The sequence below is a fragment of the Lissotriton vulgaris genome, chromosome 8 (assembly GCF_964263255.1).
Source record: "Lissotriton vulgaris chromosome 8, aLisVul1.2, whole genome shotgun sequence".
Classification (NCBI taxonomy): domain Eukaryota; kingdom Metazoa; phylum Chordata; class Amphibia; order Caudata; family Salamandridae; genus Lissotriton; species Lissotriton vulgaris.
In genome coordinates, this window is record NC_141696.1 from 811306678 (window position 1) to 811329014 (window position 22337).

The 22337-nt window shown below is 50.2% G+C and overlaps 1 protein-coding gene across 1 annotated transcript in view; it reads right to left on the reverse strand.

Annotated features, from left to right (window-relative positions):
• The window catches only part of TMEM255B (transmembrane protein 255B), a 1152151-nt gene that overhangs the window by 302826 nt on the left and 826988 nt on the right, over positions 1–22337 (reverse strand). The window lies entirely within an intron of this gene.

Below are 22337 nucleotides of genomic sequence, written 5' to 3' on the forward strand. Positions count from 1 at the left end.
TGGCTGGGGCCAGACTCGTGGGTGGAACTGGTGGGGTGTTCGTACAATCCATCAACAGGAGTGGGACATCATCTATTGGGGTCAACTCCTCCCTAGGCGTAGTGGGTTATTCTCCGAGGGGTCTGTTTTTCAGGTTATCTATTGAGCGTCTCCGCTCTGCCCTTAGCCGGGTTAAGTTACTCTCCTTGTCCCCATCCCCCATGGCCCGGGGAAAATAGTTCTCTAAGGTCCTGTTTATAACTCCTCCCTGCTTCATGGGGGTGCCCTCCCTTGCCGGGGACGGCATGTCAGTGGATGATCGATTATAGTCAGTGAGGGGCTGTAACAGCAAATTGGACCAGGGTTCAAATGACCAACACAAGAGGGTAGGCCCAGCCCGGCCTACTCCGGCCTATGACGGCCTTAGACGGTCCCGCCCTTGTCCCGGGCTTCTCCCGGCGCGCTCCCGCTCGCTCCCGCGAAGCGGTAGCACGGGTCTCCTTTAGGCACACAAACTACGGGCTCATTGGCTGTTAGGCGGGGCGTGGCCAGCGGGGAGAGCAGCCCAGGTGTTGCAAATTGGGCTCGCAGGGACTCCTGGACACTGGAGTCCCTGCCTGAATACTCGCAGCCCCGCCGACACACTTGCCTGCCCCGCGCTCTCCTCAGAGTTCTTTACAGATAGTCAGCAGTCCTCCCTTCCGCCGAACACGAGCGCTGCGGGACCCGCGAAGCGGGTCCGGCGAGGCGCTGGTTGGATCCTCGCAGGGCAGCACAGGAAAATCGAAAGAGGAACCAAGGGTCACTTGCACGGTCAGTAACAGGGTCCCAGGAAGCAGTGGGCAGGAAACGCTTTTAGTCCGTAGGCGGGGGGCGTGGCCAGCGGGGAGAGCAGCCCAGGTGTTGCAAATTGGGCTCGCAGGGACTCCTGGACACTGGAGTCCCTGCCTGAATACTCGCAGCCCCGCCGACACACTTGCCTGCCCCGCGCTCTCCTCAGAGTTCTTTACAGATAGTCAGCAGTCCTCCCTTCCGCCGAACACGAGCGCTGCGGGACCCGCGAAGCGGGTCCGGCGAGGCGCTGGTTGGATCCTCGCAGGGCAGCACAGGAAAATCCAAAGAGGAACCAAGGGTCACTTGCACGGTCAGTAACAGGGTCCCAGGAAGCAGTGGGCAGGAAATGCTTTTAGTCCGTAGGCGGGGGGCGTGGCCAGCAGGGAGAGCAGCCCAGGGGTTGCAAATTGGGCTCGCAGGGACTCCTGGACACTGGAGTCCCTGCCTGAATACTCGCAGCCCCGCCGACACACTTGCCTGCCCCGCGCTCTCCTCAGAGTTCTTTACAGATAGTCAGCAGTCCTCCCTTCCGCCGAACACGAGCGCTGCGGGACCCGCGAAGCGGGTCCGGCGAGGCGCTGGTTGGATCCTCGCAGGGCAGCACAGGAAAATCCAAAGCGGAACCAAGGGTCACTTGCACGGTCAGTAACAGGGTCCACTTACTCTTTTTCATTTTTTAAGAATATAGCTCTTTGATGAGAATTGGAGGTAGTTCTGAAAAGAACTTTTTTTTTCTTCTTTTTTTTAAGAACAGAAACAAAAACAGGGAATGGAAACTGCTCAACAGGAGCAAAAAAAACAAAAAAAATGAGGGCTGGGAACGGTAGTGATGGTTCTCCAATGCTCGAACCATTAGCAGGACACTTTGCTCCCCATAGGTAAGGAGTTGATCGCAGTATCTGCATTTCAGGACATCTTTGTTGAATGCAGGTTGTATATTAGGAACCAGCTCCTGCGATCGCCCCCTTCCAGAAGTAGTTGCTCCTCCGGTGGATGTAGAGGCCCCATCACTGGGAACCTCTTGTGCCAGAGCCCTGACACCTTCCCGGGCAAAATTCTGGGGGTGCCTCCTCTCAACATGGCGTATCATTGTGAAGTTCCCAAAATAATATTTTTTTTGGGGGTCACCCCGTGACAGGACTTTTTTGCAGATCCTGCACTCCACTTTTGGAGTGTTGGAAGGCGGTGATCCCAGGGGTCAAGAGGACTCTCCTTACCACCTGGAACCTCCTCTCCCACAATTACTGCCAAGTCTTATCGAGGGGGGAGTCCCCGCCGGGGAGGACTGACCGTACACACTGTCGACACACCACACTTATGAACGGACACCACACCGTGATTCTTTATCAGAAAAGACTTTATCAAGATAAAAAGTAGGGAGCACTACACAGCGATCGAGGGATTGCAAAAGTCTCGTAACGAGGGAACGGGGAAGCGGGACAGTCTTAGGATGCCAGCTGACCCGCCACGCACCCTGTGCACAGTTCTCAATCCTCGAACTGGGTGGTACGGGGGGGGGCTAGCGATGGGACTTGCTGTCCTACTCACTTCTTGTTCAAGATGCTGGTGAAGGTAGCGTCGATGGTCCAGCCGGACCAGAGAGTTCGTCAAGCCGCGACGAGGTCAGCAGGTCTTGGTCAGGAGTACTCGTCGTACTTGTGGCAGGTGGAGCCGCGACAGCGTCAGCAGGGCTCGGATGGTTCAGGTCTTGCTCTCGAGAGGGAGCCTCGACAGCATCCGCAGGGCCCCGATGGTTCAGTTCTTGCGCTTCGAGAAGGAGCCGCGACAGCGTCAGCAGGGCTCCGATGGTTCAGTTCCGTAGATTCGAGGATGAGCCGCGACGACGTCAGCAGGGCTCAGTGGGACAGAGTCTGTTCTTCTCAAGGTCAGCCGCGATCAGATCAGCAGGGCTTTCTTGTCCAAGATACAACTGCCGACTAGATGGAAGGCAGGCTGTCTTATAGTCGTCGAGCTCTTTGATGTCCGGACCCTCATAGGCAGGAGGCCGGAGATCCGAGGGCCAGGCGCCTGATTGTCTGGGCGGTTGGTTCTTTGATGCTTTAGACCATGCACCCAGGGAATCCCAGACGCCCATCAGGGCCTGGAGCCAGCTCACTAGGAGGCTCAAGGTGCAATCGAAACCATCCCCCAGGGATAGTTCAAAGGTGTGAGGGGAACCAGTTCCTCGGAAGGGGGCCGGAGGGGTGAAGGAAGTCTTGGTTTCGGGTACTTGGTGAGTCGTTCACCCCCCGGGCGGATCTGGGCGCGCCGGACACGCAGGCTTAGCTGTAGCCCGGAGAGGCCAAGGGCTGCCAAAAGGAAAGAAGGCGGCCGGCCGGCCGGCCGGGGTGGCCCAACATGGAGTCTGATGGTCACGTGCACGGGCGCAGGCACGCGGTCTGGGGATCGTTTCAGGTCCGGAGTAAGAGTGTCCTGTACAGTTCTGGGGGGACGGGAATCAGTTCCACCCGTGGTTCTGGGGCGGCGGAGATCAGCGAGGACCACGCCACGAGGCCGGGTCCAACATGTGTCCCCTCCAGCTGAAGGACGAGGAGAACTACCCATCCTCTTGGGGGTTCTCTTCGCTGAGGCGGAAGAAGCGGGACAGGCCGTCAGCGTTGGCGTGGTCGGCACCCGGCCTGTGTTCCACAGTAAAATCCATCCCTTGGAGGGAGATGGACCAGCGTAGCAGTTTAGGGTTCTCTCCTCTCATCTGCATGAGCCACCGGAGAGGACGGTGGTCGGTCTGGACCAGGAAGTGGGTCCCGAACAGGTAGGGCCTCAGTTTCTTCAAGGCCCAGACTACTGCGAAGGCCTCTCGCTCGATGGTGCTCCATCTCTGCTCCCGGGGTAGTAGCCTCCGGATGATAAAGGCTACCGGATGATCAATCCCCTGGTTGTCCACTTGGGAGAGCACGGCTCCGATGCCATGTTCGGAGGCGTCGGTCTGGACCACGAACTCTTTGGAGTAGTCGGGGGCCTGTAGTACTGGAGCGGTGCACATGGCCTGTTTCAATTCTTCAAAGACCTTTTGACAGGCGCGGGTCCAGATAACCTTCTTGGGGTTGGCCTTGGCTGTCAACTCTGTGAGGGGGCCTACAATACTCCCGTACCCCTTGATGAATCTACGGTAGTACCCTGTGAGCCCCAGGAAAGCCCGCACCTCGGTCTGGGTCGTGGGGGTGTCCCAGGCAGTGATCGCGTCTATCTTGGGTTGGAGGGGGGCCACAAGGCCGCTTCCAACCTGGTGCCCTAGGTATACCACTGAGCTTTGTCCGATTTGGCACTTACTAGCTTTAATGGTGAGCCCGGCTCAACGCAGGGCGTCCAACACCTCCCAGAGGTGGTGCAGGTGCTCGGGCCAGTTAGCACTGAACACCGCAATGTCGTCTAGGTAGGCTGCACTGAAACTTTCCAACCCGGCCAGGACCTGATTGACCAATCGCTGGAAAGTGGCGGGGGCGTTTTTCATGCCGAAGGGCATGACTCGGAAGGGGAAATGGCCATCCGGAGTGGAGAAAGCAGACCTTTCTTGGGCCCTCTCCGTGAGGCCGATCTGCCAGTAGCCACTGGTGAGATCGAAGGTACTGAGGTACTGAGCCAACCCTAGGCGGTCAATCAGTTTGTCGGCTCGGGGAATGGGGTGTGCATCGGTTCTGGTGACTGCGTTGAGTCCGCGGTAGTCTACGCAGAACCTCAGCTCAGGAACGGTGCCGGGGGCGGCCGCCTTCGGAACCAGGACCACGGGACTAGCCCATGGGATGTCGGAGGCTTCCACCACTCCTAGGTCCAACATTTTGTCGACCTCAGCCTTGATGCAGGCTCGGACTCGGTCCGGGACTCGGTAGGCTCGGTGCCGTACCGGAGGGCTGTCCCCGGTGTCCACGACGTGGACGCACCAGCTGGTGACGCCGGGGGTGAGGGAGAAGAGGTCTGAGAATTGTCCCAACAAGTGGCGACATTCTTCACGCTGCAAGGGGGTGAGGGAGGAGGAGAGACTTACTCCCTCTACGGAGCCATCTTGATCCTTTGCACACAGGAGATCTGGTAGAGGGTCCGTCTCCTCTTCCTCTCCGTCGTCGGTGGCAAGGAGTAACCCCAACTCAGACCGCACAAAATGGGGTTTCAGCCGGTTTACGTGTAACACTTTCAGGGCGTTCCTGGCTGATTTCGTATCAACGAGGTAGGTGACCTGGCTCTTGCGCTCTATCACCTTAAATGGTCCAGTCCACTTGTCCTGCAAGGCACAAGGTTCCACTGGGGACATGACCCAAACCTGTTGGCCTGGTTGAAACTCGACCAGAGTGGCATTTTGGTCGTACCAGCGTTTCATCTCCTCTTGGCTGGCTTCCAGGTTGGCTTCGGCCAGTTCGTGAAACTTCCGCGTCTGGTCTCGGAGGGCCAGGACGTAGGAGAACACGTCGGGGGTGTGCTGGGGGAGCTGCCTCCCAGCCTTCCTTGACCAGGCTGAGAGGACCCCGGACGGGGTGCCCATAGAGCAGCTCGAAAGGGCTAAACCCCAAGGATTTCTGGGGTACCTCTCGGTAGGCGAACAGGAGACAGGGTAGGAGGACGTCCGACTTGCGTCGCAAGGGCTCCTTGAGACCCATGATCATCCCTTTCAGGGTGCGGTTGAACCGCTCAACCAGGCCGTTACCCTGGGGATGGTAGGGGGTGGTGATCCGGTATGACACCCCACACTGTTGCCAGAGGGACTTCATGTACCGGGGGATAAAGTTCGTGCCTCGGTCGCTTACCACTTCTCGGGGGAATCCCACCCGGGAGAAGATCCCCATGAGGGCCCGGCCCACGACCGGGGACGTCACGGTCCGGAGGGGGATGGCTTCGGGGTATCGGGTGGCGTGATCGAACAGAACCAGAATGAATCGGTGGCCTAAGGAGGTCCGGGGGTCCAGAGGTCCGATGATGTCGATCCCCACCCTCTCAAAGGGTGTACTGACAACTGGAAAGGGCTGGAGGGGAGCCTTGCGCTTGCCTCCGCTTTTGCCGCTAGCCTGACACGTGGGGCAGGACTTGCAGTGGTGTTCCACATCGGCCCGCATGTGGGGCCAGTAGAAATGGGTCACTAGTTGTTGGAAGGTCTTATCTTGGCCCAGATGTCCTGCCAGGGGCACATCGTGGGCCAGGTTGAGGAGGAGTCCGCGGAAATGTAGGGGTACCACCAGCACACGGGCTGACCCTAGTTCGGCGGTCTTCTGTTCACTGTACAGTAGGCCGTTTTCCCAGTAAAGGTAATGGGAGCCGGACTGGTCTCCAGCGGCCTGGGGTGCGGCCTGTCGCCGGAGCCCCTCTAGGGCAGGGCAGGAGGCCTGCTCTTGGCAGAACTCCTCTCGGGACGGTCCTCCCTCTTGGCGCCACTGGGCCAACTCGGGGAGATCTGCTAGGGTCGGGACTGGTTCGACAGCGGGCCCGAGGGGACCATCGTCGGATGCGTTTTCTTCGAGGGAGGGCTGGTCGAGGACCGTGGGGTGCTCGCCGCCCTCGGGGACATCAGGGGCTGAACTGGGGAACTCAGGCTCTTCGTTCCCGGGGTTGGACATTCTGGCGGTCATGGCCCGGGTGCTCACACAGGCCCATTGGGGCAGTCCTAACATTGCTAAATGGGTTCTTATCTCTACCTCTTTCCACTGGGAACAGTCATTCCCCAGGAGGCAATCTACAGGCATGTCCGTGCGGACTGCGACCCGTAGATCGCCCGAGACCCCCTCCCACTCAAACGGGACCTGGGCTATCCTGCAGGTGCGGACGGAATTATCGGCTGCTATCATCCGACAGGAGGTGTGGGGGATGATCATGGACTCAGGAACTAGCGTGTACCTAACAGACGTGATGCTGGCTCCTGTGTCTCGAAGGGCTCCTATGCTGCGCCCGTTAACCTTCACTGTTTGGCGGTACTTTTCTGTGTTGTCGGGCAGGTAATCTCCGGGGATCATCTCGCTATTCCCCAGGGAGGCTAAGACCATGGCTGCGGGTTCCCACTCCCCCTGGTCTTCTATCTCTTCTTCTTCTAAGGCCACTGAGGATATCTGTCTAGTGGAGGGCCCAGCGGGAGTGGACTTCGGGGTCAGGGGACATCGGGGGTCACCGGCATAGTGTCCGGGTTGCTGACACTTGAAGCACGTGGAGTTGGGGCGGAGCCCCAGGGGCCCTGCACTCGGGGCGGCTCTCGTCGTGGGAGGAGAGCGTGGGGTCTGGTTTCTGGGAGGACTACGCTGGGGCCCTGACTGGGAACCTTGTTGCTTGCCCCGACCTCCCCCACCCCGCTGGCGAGAAGATCCTTGGTCGTTCCGCAGAGGGTCTCCTCCGGGCCCCTTCTGGACTCGGGTGGCCACCCATCGATCGGCTTCGACAGCCAGTTTCCGTGGGTTGGCGAGCTTGCTGTCTAGGAGATGCTGTCTTAGTTCTACAAAGCAATTGGCGGACAGGTGCTCATAAGCTACTGGGTCGACTAGGCCTTCGAAGGTGGTCACATTGCTGCCCTTGATCCACCCGTCTAGGGCCCGGGTGTAGTAGTTCACATAGTCTACCCAGGTGGTGCCAGGAATCTTTTTGCACTCCCTAAACCGCTGGCGGTACATTTCCGGCGTGAGGCCGTAGCAAAACAGGAGGGCGTCTTTCATGTGGGGGTAGGCGTTCATGTGTGCCGTCGGTAGGTCCAGTAGGGTGTCTCTCCCCTCGCTGAGGAAGCGGCTCCACAGGCCGGCCCCCCAGTCCTTCTCGGGGACCCGGTGAGCAGACATGGCCACCTCGTAGGCTTTGAACCACTGCTGGATGTCGTCCCCTTTGTAAAATTCCTTTACAACGTCCTTGGGGATATGCACCTTCGTTTCTTTGAGGACCACCTGCTCCCCAAGTCCCGGTAATCCGGTTGCTTCTTTTCTGGATTTTAATTCGAGTTCTTTGAGGCTGCGCTCGTGCTCGAGCTGAAGTTTTCGTCCTTCATGCTCCCTCTGGAGCTTCTTCTCCTCTAGTTCTCCCTGGAGCCGCAACTGCTCCACCACCAACTTCTTTTCTGCGAGTTTGAGTTTGCCCTCCAATTTGAGGCGCGCCAGTTCGAGCTCATGGCTTCGGTCACGTTCTCGATCGGCCATCTCTTCCGATGACCGCTCTCTCCCGGTTGCTGGGCTCCGGGTCGGTTGCTGGATTCTCTCACCGGTCGGTGTACCGGGTTCGGTCTGGGGCCTCCCTCCCTCATCTTCGATCGGGGGAAGAGGTGCTCCGGACTCTACCCAAGCGGTCAGCGCTTTCTGGAAATCTTCCTTAGTACTTAGTCCGGTACTCGGGATACTCAATTCTTTGCAGAACTGTTTCAGCTCTCTATGTGTGTAGTCTTCCAGGAGGTCCTTGTCGAAGGTTGTCTTTACATCAGATTCTGTAGTCGTCATTGTTGCTCTTCTTTTCTTGTGCGTTTGCTGCGTGTGGGTTCAGGTAGTGTGTCAGTGGTACGATCTTTAGACGTAGGTTCGTATCGCGTCGCTGCCACCAATGTTGGAAGGCGGTGACCCCAGGGGTCAAGAGGACTCTCCTAACCACCTGGAACCTCCTCTCCCACAATTACTGCCGAGTCTTATCGAGGGGGGAGTCCCCGCCGGGGAGGACTGACCGTACACACTGTCGACACACCACACTTATGAACGGACACCACACCGTGATTCTTTATCAGAAAAGACTTTATCAAGATAAAAAGTAGGGAGCACTACACAGCGATCGAGGGATCGCGAAAGTCTCGTAACGAGGGAACGGGGAAGCGGGACAGTCTTAGGATGCCAGCTGACCCGCCACGCACCCTGCGCACAGTTCTCAATCCTCGAACTGGGGGGTACGGGGGGGCTAGCGATGGGACTTGCTGTCCTACTCACTTCTTGTTCAAGATGCTGGTGAAGGTAGCGTCGATGGTCCAGCCGGGCCAGAGAGTTCGTCAAGCCGCGATGAGGTCAGCAGGGCTTGGTCAGGAGTACTCCGTCGTACTCGTGGCAGGTGGAGCTGCGACAGCGTCAGCAGGGCTCGGATGGTTCAGGTCTTGCTCTCGAGAGGGAGCCGCGACAGCGTCCGCAGGGCTCCGATGGTTCAGTTCTTGCGCTTCGAGAAGGAGCCGCGACAGCGTCAGCAGGGCTCCGATGGTTCAGTTCCGTAGATTCGAGGATGAGCCGCGACGACGTCAGCAGGGCTCAGTGGGACAGAGTCTGTTCTCTTCAAGGTCAGCCGCGATCAGATCAGCAGGGCTTTCTTGTCCAAGATACAACTGCCGACTAGATGGAAGGCAGGCTGTCTTATAGTCGTCGAGCTCTTTGATGTCCGGACCCTCATAGGCAGGAGGCCGGAGATCCGAGGGCCAGGCGCCTGATCGTCTGGGCGGTTGGTTCTTTGAAGCTTTGGACCATGCGCCCAGGGAATCCCAGACGCCCATCAGGGCCTGGAGCCAGCTTACTAGGAGGCCCATGGTGCAATCGAAACCATCCCCCAGGGATAGTTCAGAGGTGTGAGGGGAACCAGTTCCTCGGAAGGGGGCCGGAGGGGTGATGGAAGTCTTGGTTTCGGGTACTTGGTGAGTCGTTCATCCCCCGGGCGGATCTGGGCGCGCCGGACACGTAGGCTTAGCTGTAGCCTGGAGAGGCCAAGGGTTGCCGAAAGGAAAGAAGGCGGCCGGTCGGCCGGGGTGGCCCAACATGGAGTCTGATGGTCACGTGCACGGGCGCAGGCACGCGGTCTGGGGATCGTCTCAGGTCCGGAGTAAGAGTGTCCTGTACAGTTCTGGGGGGACGGGAATCAGTTCCACCCGTGGTTCTGGGGCGGCGGAGATCAGCGAGGACCACGCCACGAGGCCGGGTCCAACATGGAGCATTCACCTTCTTCTGGTCAGCTGGTATTGAAAAAAAATTCTAAATGAAATGCTCCTTCACCTTTGGCTGAGGAGGCTCTTCATCGATGAATTCAGGCTCATCATCACTGCTGGATTCTCTGGCAGCCATGGTAATCCAAGAAAGATCCAAGAGCAAAAAACAGGTCTTTCAGTCACAAAAGTGAAAGAAGAAGTGAAGGAAATGGGTGGGGATTTCATTCTTTGTAAAAAAACTTTTAGCAACCAATGAAAAGTGTTATTTTAAGGTCACATGACTTTGCGCGCTGACGCTGCGCGCACCGGAGCACTTCCGGGTGCGCATACGCGGCGCGAACGTAGGCGCTTCTGGGGGCGCACACGCAGCGCGAACGTAGGCGCATACGCGGCCCGAATGTAGGCGCTTCCGGGGCGCATACGCTGCGCAAACGTAGGCGCTTCCGGGGGCACTTACGCGGCGCGCCGAAGTGACGTTTTGATAGTTTCACGGAAATGCAAAATCATTTTCATTTCCTTATTAAAAAAAAACTGCTTTTATATGTATGGTACTAAATGTCTTGCGTTATTATTTACTTTTCATTCATTTTTTTTTCACGAACGAAAGTAGCGCTCTGGGTGCGCTTTCCGGAGAGCTTACCGGAGCGCGCACCCAGAGCGCCCCAGGAAAAAATGATAAAAAAAATAAAAAATAATAATAGTTAATACTTACACAAAACAGCAAATTTATAAAAAAATCGTAGGTTAGAAACTCGATATAGGAAGGAATTAGCATTTAAAAAACCTATGAAATTCATTGAAAAAACCATAGGTTTCACACCAGTTATAGTTAGGAATGAGTGATGTCACTGACCATGTCATGAGTGATGTAATATGTGACGTCATCAGCAGTGCATTGCAGGTGCGCAAGTTATAGTGAGTCCAACTAACTATAACGTGGGAATTTCAATGGTTTTATGTCAGTAAAATTTCCAGCTAACTATAACTGGTGTGAAACCTATGGTTTTTTCAGTGAATATATATATATATATATATATAAACAAGTAGGTCTGTTTTGCTTTTGGCACATTTGCACTTTGCTTTGTAAAGGCTAAATGAATATTGCAGCAAAAACATCGTTCAACTTCTAATTGTGTCGTCTTTCTGTGTTGCCCGCCGGTGACTGGTTAGTGGATTATATGGGCAGTACACTTGGAAATGTGTCCCATATTTATATAGAACTGACCGGCACCCGTTTCTGAGTGCTGCCTGCGACCACTGATGAAAATCTGAAGCTGCAACCGATGTCGGTTTAGCACTGCCGAAGATATCACAAAGAATTCAGAGGGATGAGACGCGGACGGGTGAGTCAGAGGATGCGCACATCCCTGTTTCTTTCTCTCAAAGTGATTTCACCGTGAAATATCTATATGGTGTGCATTGTGCATATTCGGCTGGAACGCTTTTGAAGGTGATCGCATAACTTTATTCAACACTGACAGAGACAAAATACATTAGCAAAGAATGTATTCTGACGAAGCACGCCGCGAAGCAGCGGCAGATATTTTCAAGAAAGGTATAGCACAACATGGTGCCGAGAGTACAGCCACCACTTGCGCACAAAGGACTCTTAAATCTCAATTTGGCAAACTAGAAAGACTGTTCGAACGGGAAATCCGTAAATGGTGGGAAGCCACCTCTCTCCAGAACTACCTTGAGGTACAGCGTATCCCAAGCAGTCTATGCATTTATACTGTCCCTGCCTATGAAAATCCGGACCCACAATACTCGAGGAATGGGCAACATATACGGCAGATGTGTGGGAAGGAATGCTGAAAATTCTTATAAAATTTGCATGGAGCGATAGAGAAAAGTGGCAGAAGGAAATGGAGGAACTGGATACACTAATTTCTCAGGATCTGGATACCAAGCTGAAGGATGAATTAAGGGAGACTATGAAAAAACGTCTCCTGGCATACGAGGACAAAATAAGGCAACGTAAACAAACAAAATTCAATAGAGATGCCCACGACTATGAACAAGGAAGAGTTCTGACTTTCCCACGCAAGTTTGAGGCACCTCATAGAGCATTGAGAACCAGCGCTAAAAAGAAATTTGCCAAACAGAGAGAACAAAGATAAAACCTATGAATCGAATGTCACAACAGATAATGAGCAGTTAGGAGACGAAAGAGCGACACCGAGTGGGCAACATCTAACACAGTCCCATTTTCGCGAGGAGTTCCAACTTATGCGACAGACGTGGCAAAGAGGCAGCAGAGGCAAACCCCCGGAAAGAAGACAAGAAAGACGTGAAGAGGGGGCTTCTGCAGAGGGAAACCAAGGAGTGGCCTCACAAACATGCAGCAAGAGGGGATCAAGAAGATGAATCTTGTGGAATACTTAACTATTATCAATCTGACTATGCACAAACAGCCAAAACATGAAGAAATGGTACTCAAAAAAGGATTGACCTTTTGTCCATCTCAGAAATTTGAATTTACCCAGACAAGAATTGACCTATTTTTCTTTACGCTGAAATTAAAACTCTTCAGATTCTTCAAAATGAAAAACGCATGAGGTCAAAGTGAAAACACAGCGAGAATTGAGGGATCCAGTGAAATAACAGATAGTCTTTCTGGGGAAGACCTGCAAACGTTGTAAATATTGGCAAGTCAACAAAATGAGAGTTCTCAGGAGCAAGAACTGAACTGTATCTCAACCGCTGAAAGTTTTGGCGTCGCACAAAAATGTGCGAAGACAAATTTCAAACCATGAACGGTGTTCACACCAAACACACCTTATGACACTATTGATACTTTTGAAGAGGCGGTCAAGAATGATCTGCTACAAATGAGGACAACAAAATAAAAAAAAATGAAAGTGGGACAGGCAAATCTTACGAAAGAATAATGACAAGCCCTAGCAAAGATACAGGCAGGCACCAACATATTTTGCAAACCTTCTGATAAAGGAGCGAACATTGTGCTGATGACACAAGCATTTTACTGTACTGAGGCCTTAAGGCAGTTATCAGATACCACCTGTTATAGTAAAATCACCAAGGAGGAATACAATAAAAGTATTTTGGAATATCATGAGATGATAGAAGAATGGCCGAAACACGAAATGATTGATGCAAATGAACATACATTTTTAAGCTGTCAACAACCATTCACTCCGACATTCTATCATCTACCCAAAATTCATAAGAGTTCTACAGCACGGCCGGCTAGACTGATTATTTCATCTAAAGGCAGCTTAACAGCAGCTATGTCACAATACTTGGATTTCTTCTTGTTTGACTTTGTAAAAATGTTACTGTCATGTATCCGTGGCACAATAAACTTTATACAGATAATTTCAAATATCAGTTGGAAACCAGACATGTTTATGATTGGTTTAGACGTAACCAGTCTTTACAAATGTATCTCTCATCAGGACGGTATCAACGCAGTCAAATATTTCTTAAAAGGAAGGTCCCTGAAATTATTGGAACATAAGACAATGTTGATTGATTTTTTAAAGTTTTGCCTGACTAATAATATTTTCCTCTTCCAGCGACAGCATTTCAGACAGATCAAAGGTACGCCGATGGGCACCTGCTTCGCCCCCAGTTATTCAAACTTGTTCGTAGGCTGGTGGCAGAAGCAGGTGGCCTGGGCCGAAGAAAACATTGATGACCTTTTCATTTTTTGGAATGGTACGAAAAGGGAAGCAGAATTGTACATTGATCATTTAAACACCAACATAGTCAACCTACACTTCAGTGGACAAATAAGCAACACAGAGGTCAATTTTCTAGATCTTGTCTTCCACTTGCCTTTAGAAAACATTTCTTTCCCTAGTAAACTGGCAGACATATCACTGTGAATATTGCACTTAAACAATTGAAACCTGTACTCACAGTAGCAGAGCTGTGCACAAAATCGTATTGAAATTGTTTGGTTTGGGTGGACCTGCTCATAACATGTCACAATGTGTATAGCTCAGGCCATTGTCTGTTATTACCTTTCATAATTAATTTTGAATAAGCAATTGTCGAACCACTAATAATTTCATGTCAGTCTGATAAAACTCTATGCACTTACATTTGTGTACATGCCCATCCAGGCCGAGATATTAAATATTATGGAGCAGTACCAGTTTGTAAATGAATGAATTGATGATTGGAAAAGGAATTAATTTGTTCCATAGATACTACGTACATGCTCTAATATATTGCAGATCGTAACTTCTTAATTTCCATTTAGGTATTGATCGCAACTAACACTGTAAATAATCGCACAATGTTATATGCCCATTCAGGGCAAGAGTTTCTGAAGACGAAATTGAACTGATGCTCATCCTATGTGCACATCATGTAAATAGATTCATGTTCACCGTGTCGAAACGCTCATTGAAAGCGAAACTTAATAACACTGATATTGAATCTTCAAGCATAATATGATGATGTATAATCAGGTTTTTGATTTGCAATGCAATCTCTCTAAGATGGCCGCCATGAATCACAACATGTGTCATCATTTATTATTACTTTTATTGTTGTTGACGAAATGGACCAGGAAGTACTTCTTTGATGAATGAGTTTAAATATGACCATGTCTTCCATGTTAAACAGTAGGAAAAAGGCGCAAAGCCGAAACGTGTCCTGTTTATTTGTATGCAGTGAATAAATAACACTGTATATTCACCTTCATCTGTGTGCGGTCTCTACGCTTGCTCGTCGAGTGAGGTATTGAGCTTGATATATATATATTCACTGAAAAAACCACAGGTTTCAGGGGTGTTATAGTTAATTGGACATTTCACTCTTTAAAAACCATTGAAATTCCCCTGTTATAATTAGTTGTACTAACTATAACTCTTGTGCCCGCAATCTACTGCTGATGATGTCACATATTACATCATTCATGACATGGTCAGTGACATCACTGATGATATCACAGATGACATCTCAAATGACATCACTGATGACATCATCCAGAGAATGTGGTTTGCTTCGATATTCAAATAAGTATTATATATATTTATATAGGAATCTGCCTTGAACACTGAGTGGATGTATAAGTGTCTGAATGGAGGATTTAGTAGCAATGTGATTGAGTGTCTAAGTGACGAATTTAAAGTGTCGCACTAAATATATGGGATAGTGATTAACAGTTGTTGAAGCGCATTGCTGGGTCGCGCTTACCTTTTGCTGGACACCGTGAGGAGGACCGCTGCCAAACCTCGCCGCACCCGCTCCGCGGGTGCCGCTTCGTCGGCCACAGAGAGGAGGAGTTGAACAAGAGACCTCCCAGGGACCAGGAACCAACTTTGGCAGAGGGCTGCAGGGCTGCGAGCGTACCAGGGACTCCAATTCCCAGGAGTCCCTGATAGACCGGTGACAACTTCCGGTCCGCTCTCCCTGCCGGCCCGCCCACTGCCCACCGGAGGGCTTCTTAAAGCCCCTGCAGTAATACTCTCATTGGGACACCATTTCCACAGTTGATGAAGCGCATTGCTGGGTCGCGCTTACCTTTTGCTGGACACCGTGAGGAGGACCGCTGCCAAACCTCGCCGCACCCGCTCCGCGGGTGCCGCTTCGTCGGCCACAGAGAGGAGGAGTTGAACAAGAGACCTCCCAGGGACCAGGAACCAACTTTGGCAGAGGGCTGCAGGGCTGCGAGCGTACCAGGGACTCCAATTCCCAGGAGTCCCTGATAGACCGGTGACAACTTCCGGTCCGCTCTCCCTGTCGGCCCGCCCACTGCCCTCAGACATTGCTATATCTGGGGTTACTCCTCCCGCAGCGCGGGACGCAGCCCGGAGCAAAGACCGGGCTAAGAGCGGGCCGTTTGAGGCCGTTCGAGGACGGCAGTGGACGGCCCTGGCCCATATTCCCGAACAGTTGTGATTTAAGTAAGGTAGGCGATTCTGTGACCCAGAGTTACATTGGACATAAGAAACTTTGTACTGACTGTGCGGGCCTCTAAGTTATTACCCTATTCTGTGCAAATAGCGTGCATAGTTCTGATTATTGTAGTTGGTGTTAATTATAAACCATGGTTTTAAGATCGGGTAAAACACGAAATGTCCAAATTCAAACACCCGCAGGAGTGGTATCGGGTCCATTGGACGCTTTTATTACACGTGCCACTGGCATCCTGGAAAAGGAAATAGCAATGGTGGAAAAACGCCTTTCCATTGACCTAGTCAGCGGGAAACGCTCTTCGCTGGGTAGGTTGGCCAAGATTCCTAGCCCCGTGTCACAAGTACAAGCGCATGCAGCTTTTAATTGTATACACCTAGACACAACGGATGCCATAGTCCACATAGACAGTGAGGGGGTTGATTTTCCTGTACACACTTCACCCCATCTTGAACATCTTTTGGATGACCATGAAGTAACTAGGGAAACTGAAACTCAGGATAGTCAAAACTCCGAACATAGTTCGGAATCTGCTGACACATCCCCTGACTCACCCAATATAGTCAATGAGCTAATCCATATAGATCCCTCAGGTATAGACAAGGCTTCGAGGAAGAGAAAGCAAGATATGGGTCACAAGGGAGAGAGAGAACGCAACATGCCTAAACTAAAAGACACTACTGGTAGCCCTACATCGGCATTGGCATCTGGCCACTCCAGCGGAAAACATTGTCTTAGTACACATCCTAATGTTTTATGCCCCTCCCTTGTCTCCCTAGGTTCCTCGAACCCATGCCCAACGTGCCTAAGCAGCGATGATTCCCTGTTGGCAAAAATCGAGGCTTTGATGAAAAATCTCTTATTACCAGTCTTGGAGCGGACTAGATTAATGACTTTAAAAATAGATTCACTGGAGGCTGTAGTAAATACGAACTCTGCCCTGTTATCATCTATACCCGGCATAAACCCTGGGGGGGCCAAATCCTCACTTCTGGCCCCAAAAACATCAAATATTCCAAATATTCCAAACACTCATAAACCCCCAGGGCCAGCAACCGATAGACCAAAGAGGGGTGGTGATTCTAAAAACATTCCAAGCAAGGTACCTGAGGCCCCGTCCCAACGCTCTCATATGACAAAGCCCATGATTAAACCAGATAGACCATCCCCGGCTAGACGCCATACTACCAAACCACCTTCTTTGGCAAAACCAAGCACAGTCACCCATAGCCCTCCATCCCACGGGCCCCCAGACAATCATCATAGTATTTTAAAACCTATGTTAGGAAAACACCCCAGGCATCCAATACCCCGGGTTGACATCCCCATAGAGGCTACACCTTATACTATGGTACTGACTGGTGTGGCACCCCTTCAATCTGGCAAAAGGGAGACTCATGGGGACCTCCGTAACAAGGTGATTTTCTGGCTACCCCCTTCTTCGCCAACAGAAATTCTATTTGTAAGAAGGGTTGATTGGGTGGGCCAGGGCACCAAAGATCTGGAGGGCGACTGCATCTTAATATCGTTCAGGGACCCCTGGGTGGTGGAAACAATTTGCAGAGAAGCTAGGTTTGCTAGGCAGGGGGACGTCCAGACCCTGGACTTATCATACTTTTACCCACACAGACAGGCTTATACTCTGAAGGCCCCTAAACAGGGACGACCCACCATTAGGAGTTACCCTATGATAAGGACACCACAACTACCGCAATTCCCACCCCTATTCAATCATTTTGGCCCCTTGTCTGATCTCGAGGCCATTGATTGACTTCAAAAACCTTCTTGTTCACCTGAACCTGTGGTAAATCCTGACCTTGGGGTAGAGAGGCAGAGGAAGGGTCAGGAGTCCCCACAGTTCACAATTATGGCAGAAGAGTGTAAGGGGGTCCCAGTACCAACAGGGATGGATATAACACCTTTGAGGGCAGGGGGAACCCCCCTGATGACTGGGATTAATCAGAACATCGTTGGGAGAACTGAAAATGGGTGGGATGTTAGGGCTGGACAGGATAAGTCCGCAGTTTCAGTTGTGGTGGCCCCCACTGTGGTACTCTCATCAGAAACACTTGCCCTTGTGTCCTGGAATATTGCTGGGGTAAAAGGTCGAATCCATTCAGAAGATTGGCTGGAGTTTATGGATAAATTTGATATCATCTTACTCCAGGAAACCTGGGCTGTTGATCCAATATTTAGGCAGGGTTATGTAAATTTTTACAAAGCTGCCACTCGAAGTGCTAATAGAAATGCCAAAGGGCGAGCCTCAGGGGGGCTATTGATCTGGGTAAAACAATCTTTGGGATATCACACTACAGAAATAAGAGTACAAAACCCGGACCTCCTTATCGTTAAGTTGAGCAGGACTGGCTACCGGGACCTGATCCTGTTTAACATATATGCACGAGGTTTGCTGGGTGGCCGTTCCCCACCCTTGTTGGAGGTATTGGATGCTAACCTGGCAACCTTAGATAGCAATAACGTTATTCTTCTTGCTGGGGACCTAAATTGTTGCTTTGAACCTTTGCTTGACCCAGGGGACAGTTGGGGTTCCGCAGAGGATGCAGTATGGGGCATACCTCATCTGTTGCCCGCTAAACCGGTACCCGCAACAGAGGCAGCGGTGAACTGGACGGCCTTCTGTTTAAATAGCGGCTTTCGGGCCTGTAATGGCCGAACAAAATCAGACCAGGAAGCCAATTGCACATTTGATAACGGGTTAAGAAGAAGCCGCATTGATTATATATTGTTGAAAGTAGGAGATTGGCCCCTGTTGGTGGATATGGAGGTATCTTCCCGTCCAGAAAGTGACCATAACCCTTTGACCTTGCAACTAAGGTTGCCAGGACTTGTGAGACTAGTGGAACCCGGTAGTTTACAGACAGGGGACACTTATCTTACAAACGATAGGAAGAGGTTAAAATGGTCAAAAATCAAGGAGGACGAAATATTGAGGGATAAGGTTACTAGCGTGGTTAATAATATATATAACGAAATGTTGATCCATGCCCAGTCGGGGGATAACCCCGAAACAGCTAACCTTATTATAAACCTTCATAATCGTTGTTTCGACGATTTAAAATCCCTGCTTTCCCAACCATGTCAGCAAGGTAATACCAAAGCACCTATTCGCCCCCAGAAATGGTATAATAAAAAGTGTAGGGAAGCCCACACTGACCTGATCAAAGCTGTTAAGTCCCGGAATATGGGTATAGTGAAAGCGGCTAGAATAACCTACAGGAAAATACAGGGGGAAGCCAAATTGGAGTGGGAGGACAAGTACTGGTTAGACCTACTTGAAGCTTCCACATCCAATAACCCCATTAAATTCTGGGAAATAGTTAAGTGGGGGAAGGATCCGGATGCACGCATTCCCGTAAACCATGTGTCCCCCACCGAGTGGGTGACCTTTTACTCATCCCAGTTCTGTGCTGTGAATCCCATACTACCCAGTACTCTGGGAATGGCATCCCATCTCTCTATCCAAAGCGAGACCATCATCTTCACAGAAGGTGAGGTCGAGCTGGCATTAAATCTCACTATGCGAGGGAAAGCGCCAGGCATGGACCTCATACCCGCCGACTTGTTCAAAGCCAACCCCACTCTCTGGACACCATATATCACCAAGGTGGCAAATTCCATAGCTGCAGGGGCAAGAATACCCAAATCTTGGAAGGGGCGGAGATTTTACCGATTAATAAAAAAGGGCAGTAGGTCAAACCCAGGTAATTATCGCCCGATTAGTCTTATAGACTCCATGCAAAAACTCATCGCTCGCATGGTTCTGGGTAGGGTCCAAGGCTGGATCGAAATGGAGGACATTCTCCAATGCAGGCGGGCTTCAGATCGGGAACTAGTACCATCGATCAGGTGTTCAGATTTTGCCTGATCTACTGGAAGGTGGTACAGCTTGGCGGCGGTACCATCTTCGCAGCGTTCATTGATCTGAAGTCCGCCTTCGATCTAGTCCCGAGGGACAAACTGTGGGCAGTTTTGAGGAGTTTGGGAATGCCCGTAGAACTGCTTGATTTGATAATCAAATTGCATGAGGAGAATTTTGCGAGGGTAAGGTGGGGAGGACAGGGTCAAGTGACAGAACCTTTTCCAGTCACCCGAGGTGTTCGCCAGGGGTGCGTACTGGCACCCACCCTTTTCTTATTGTTCATCGACCAAGTGGTCAAATTCTTCGAATCGACCCCGACTGATGCCCCAATGCTGGCGGGACAGCGTTTCCCAATGCTCATCTTTGCTGATGACACCTTACTCCTCTCCAGAACTCGTGGCGGTCTACAGCGGGCTTTGGACCGCTTTGAGGAGTTCTGTGCCATCAGCGACCTCAAGGTGAACGTGGGAAAAACCAAATTTATGGTGTTAACAAAGAACTGCCCCGTCCAGAGTTCAGTTAGTATGGGCGGTGTCAAATTGGACCAAGTAGAGAATATGATATATCTGGGGGTCACGTTAGATAGTTGTCTGAAATGGAAAGCCCAAGTTGGTGCTCAACATCTTAAGCTTGCCCGACTGACCGGCTGCCTCCTTAGTGAGCAAAGGAAATCTATCACTAAGCGGGTCACCCCAGCACTCAAAATCTATGATGTAAAAATCAACCCCGCAATTTTATATGGTGCAGATTTGTGGGGCCACATGGATCTTACGGGTCTGTTCAAAATACAATGTAAATTTCTCCGAAATTTGGTGGGTTTGCCACAGTCGTCCCCCTCTATTCCCCTCTGCCTGGATTTGGGTTGTCCACCGATTCATGAGATGTCCAGATTTAGACTGGTTGCCTTCTGGAGGCGCCTATGGACCTCCCCTGACCTTACCTTATTTGCAAATGGGGTAGTAGAAGTTAGGTCAATCATGGGATCGGGGAAAATCCCCTGGTTCCAAATGGTAAAATCCATCCTGACGGACATGGGTTTAGAGCAGCTCTGGTTATCCCCTGCCACCAGTACTTTTCCATCTAAACGGGCACTTAAAGAATTGTATTGGGCTACGCTCCGTCTGAATAGAATCAATGCCTCAAGCTCCACTAACCTCACGGGTAGGTTCCTTACCTTCAAACTGGACCCATCTCGCGAAAAATATTGGGACACGGTTTCTAAATCCTTAGATAGGAAACTCTATCACCAGTTCCGGGTGGGAACATTACCACTGAACACCTTTACGAAAAACTGGCCATCAAGCACCACGGACCATTGTAAATGGTGTCCAGGCCATAAGGAAACTGTGGGTCATTTTCTGTTTGCTTGTCCCAGATATCAGGCACCAAGGGCCAAATGGTTAAAACCACTGTTTCAGCGCCTGCCCATTAGGAAATCTGAAGAGGCCATTCATGTATTAAAAACTAATACATTAGAAATTATCACAGTGTGTACGGCCAAATACCTGGGCTGGGCCTGGATACTCAGGGCAAAACAATAGATCAACCTCGGATTGTTATTAACGTACTGATGGTCAGAGCATTCTTCTCGTAAAGTTTGCTTATTTGCTCCCGTTAATGATCTCTTCCTATTTGACCTATAGTGTCCCCTTTTCTTTTTCCTACAAATTACTGTTTGATATTTATTTGTAAACCCTTCTCCCTATAAGGAGAACTTGTTTTAGGACTGTCTTTAAACTGTTTAATGCTCATTTTATGGTTAATGAATATATATTTATCGTCAATTAATGTTTGTTATTATTTGTCTTTTATGATTGTTCTAATCGAAATAAAGACTTTAAAACCTGAAAACCTGATTAAATTGTGTGAATACCTGTATCACTATATCTCTTGTTGTGTAAACTACTACATAAGTTGGTTACTATGTATGTGAAAGTCTACATTAGGTATTAATTAGTTAAGTGAGTATTTGTATGGAATAGTGAATGCATGTGTGTGTGGTTGTGTGGGACGTGTGTGACTGTCGAAAGATTTGTAAATAGTTGATTTCGTCTGTATATGAGGTCAAGACTGTATGTGGAAACAGTTGTTTGTATGAGTGATCTCTTTATGGGTGTGGTGATGAGTAAATATATTTCTCAATGATATATGTCCAACAAACTAAAAATATAAAAGGAAGTGTATGTGACAATTGTTGTATATAAATAAGTTTACATGAGAGTCAGTGATTGTATATGTGAGATATGGATAACTGTATAGTTGTAATAGTGATTTTATAACACACTAAGTATGAGTTGCTATCTATATGAATAAATAATGTGGTGTTTGTGTAAGTGTCTAGCTTAGTAAATATACATATGATCAATTATTTGCATAAGAGAGTAGGATGTCTGCATAAGTGAATAGGCCTTGTGCTGGTGTATAATGTTGATGTAGGTGTATACGTATATTTAATAGTGTTCTAATGATCTTTGTTAGCATGTATGAGTGAATCTATAGGTAAATGTTTAGATGTGTGTGTAGATCTAGGAATCACTGAGTGGGTTTTTAGAAACTTGTACTGGTGTGTCAATGGTTTCAAATATGGTACTTCATATTTTATAATGAGTGTTGAAAGGTTATGCCACTGTATGATGAGGTGTATCAGTTTGTCACATGGATGATGTCATCAGTGATGTCATCAGTGACGTCATTTGAGATGTCATCAGTGATGTCATCAGTGATGTCACTGACCATGTCATGAATGATGTAATATGTGACATCATCAGCAGTGGATTGCGGGTGCGTGAGTTATAGTTAGTACAACTATAACAGGGGAATTATAATAGTTTTGTAAGAGTGAAATGTCCAACTAACTATTATACCCCTGAAACCTGTGTTTTTTTCAGTGAATTTCTG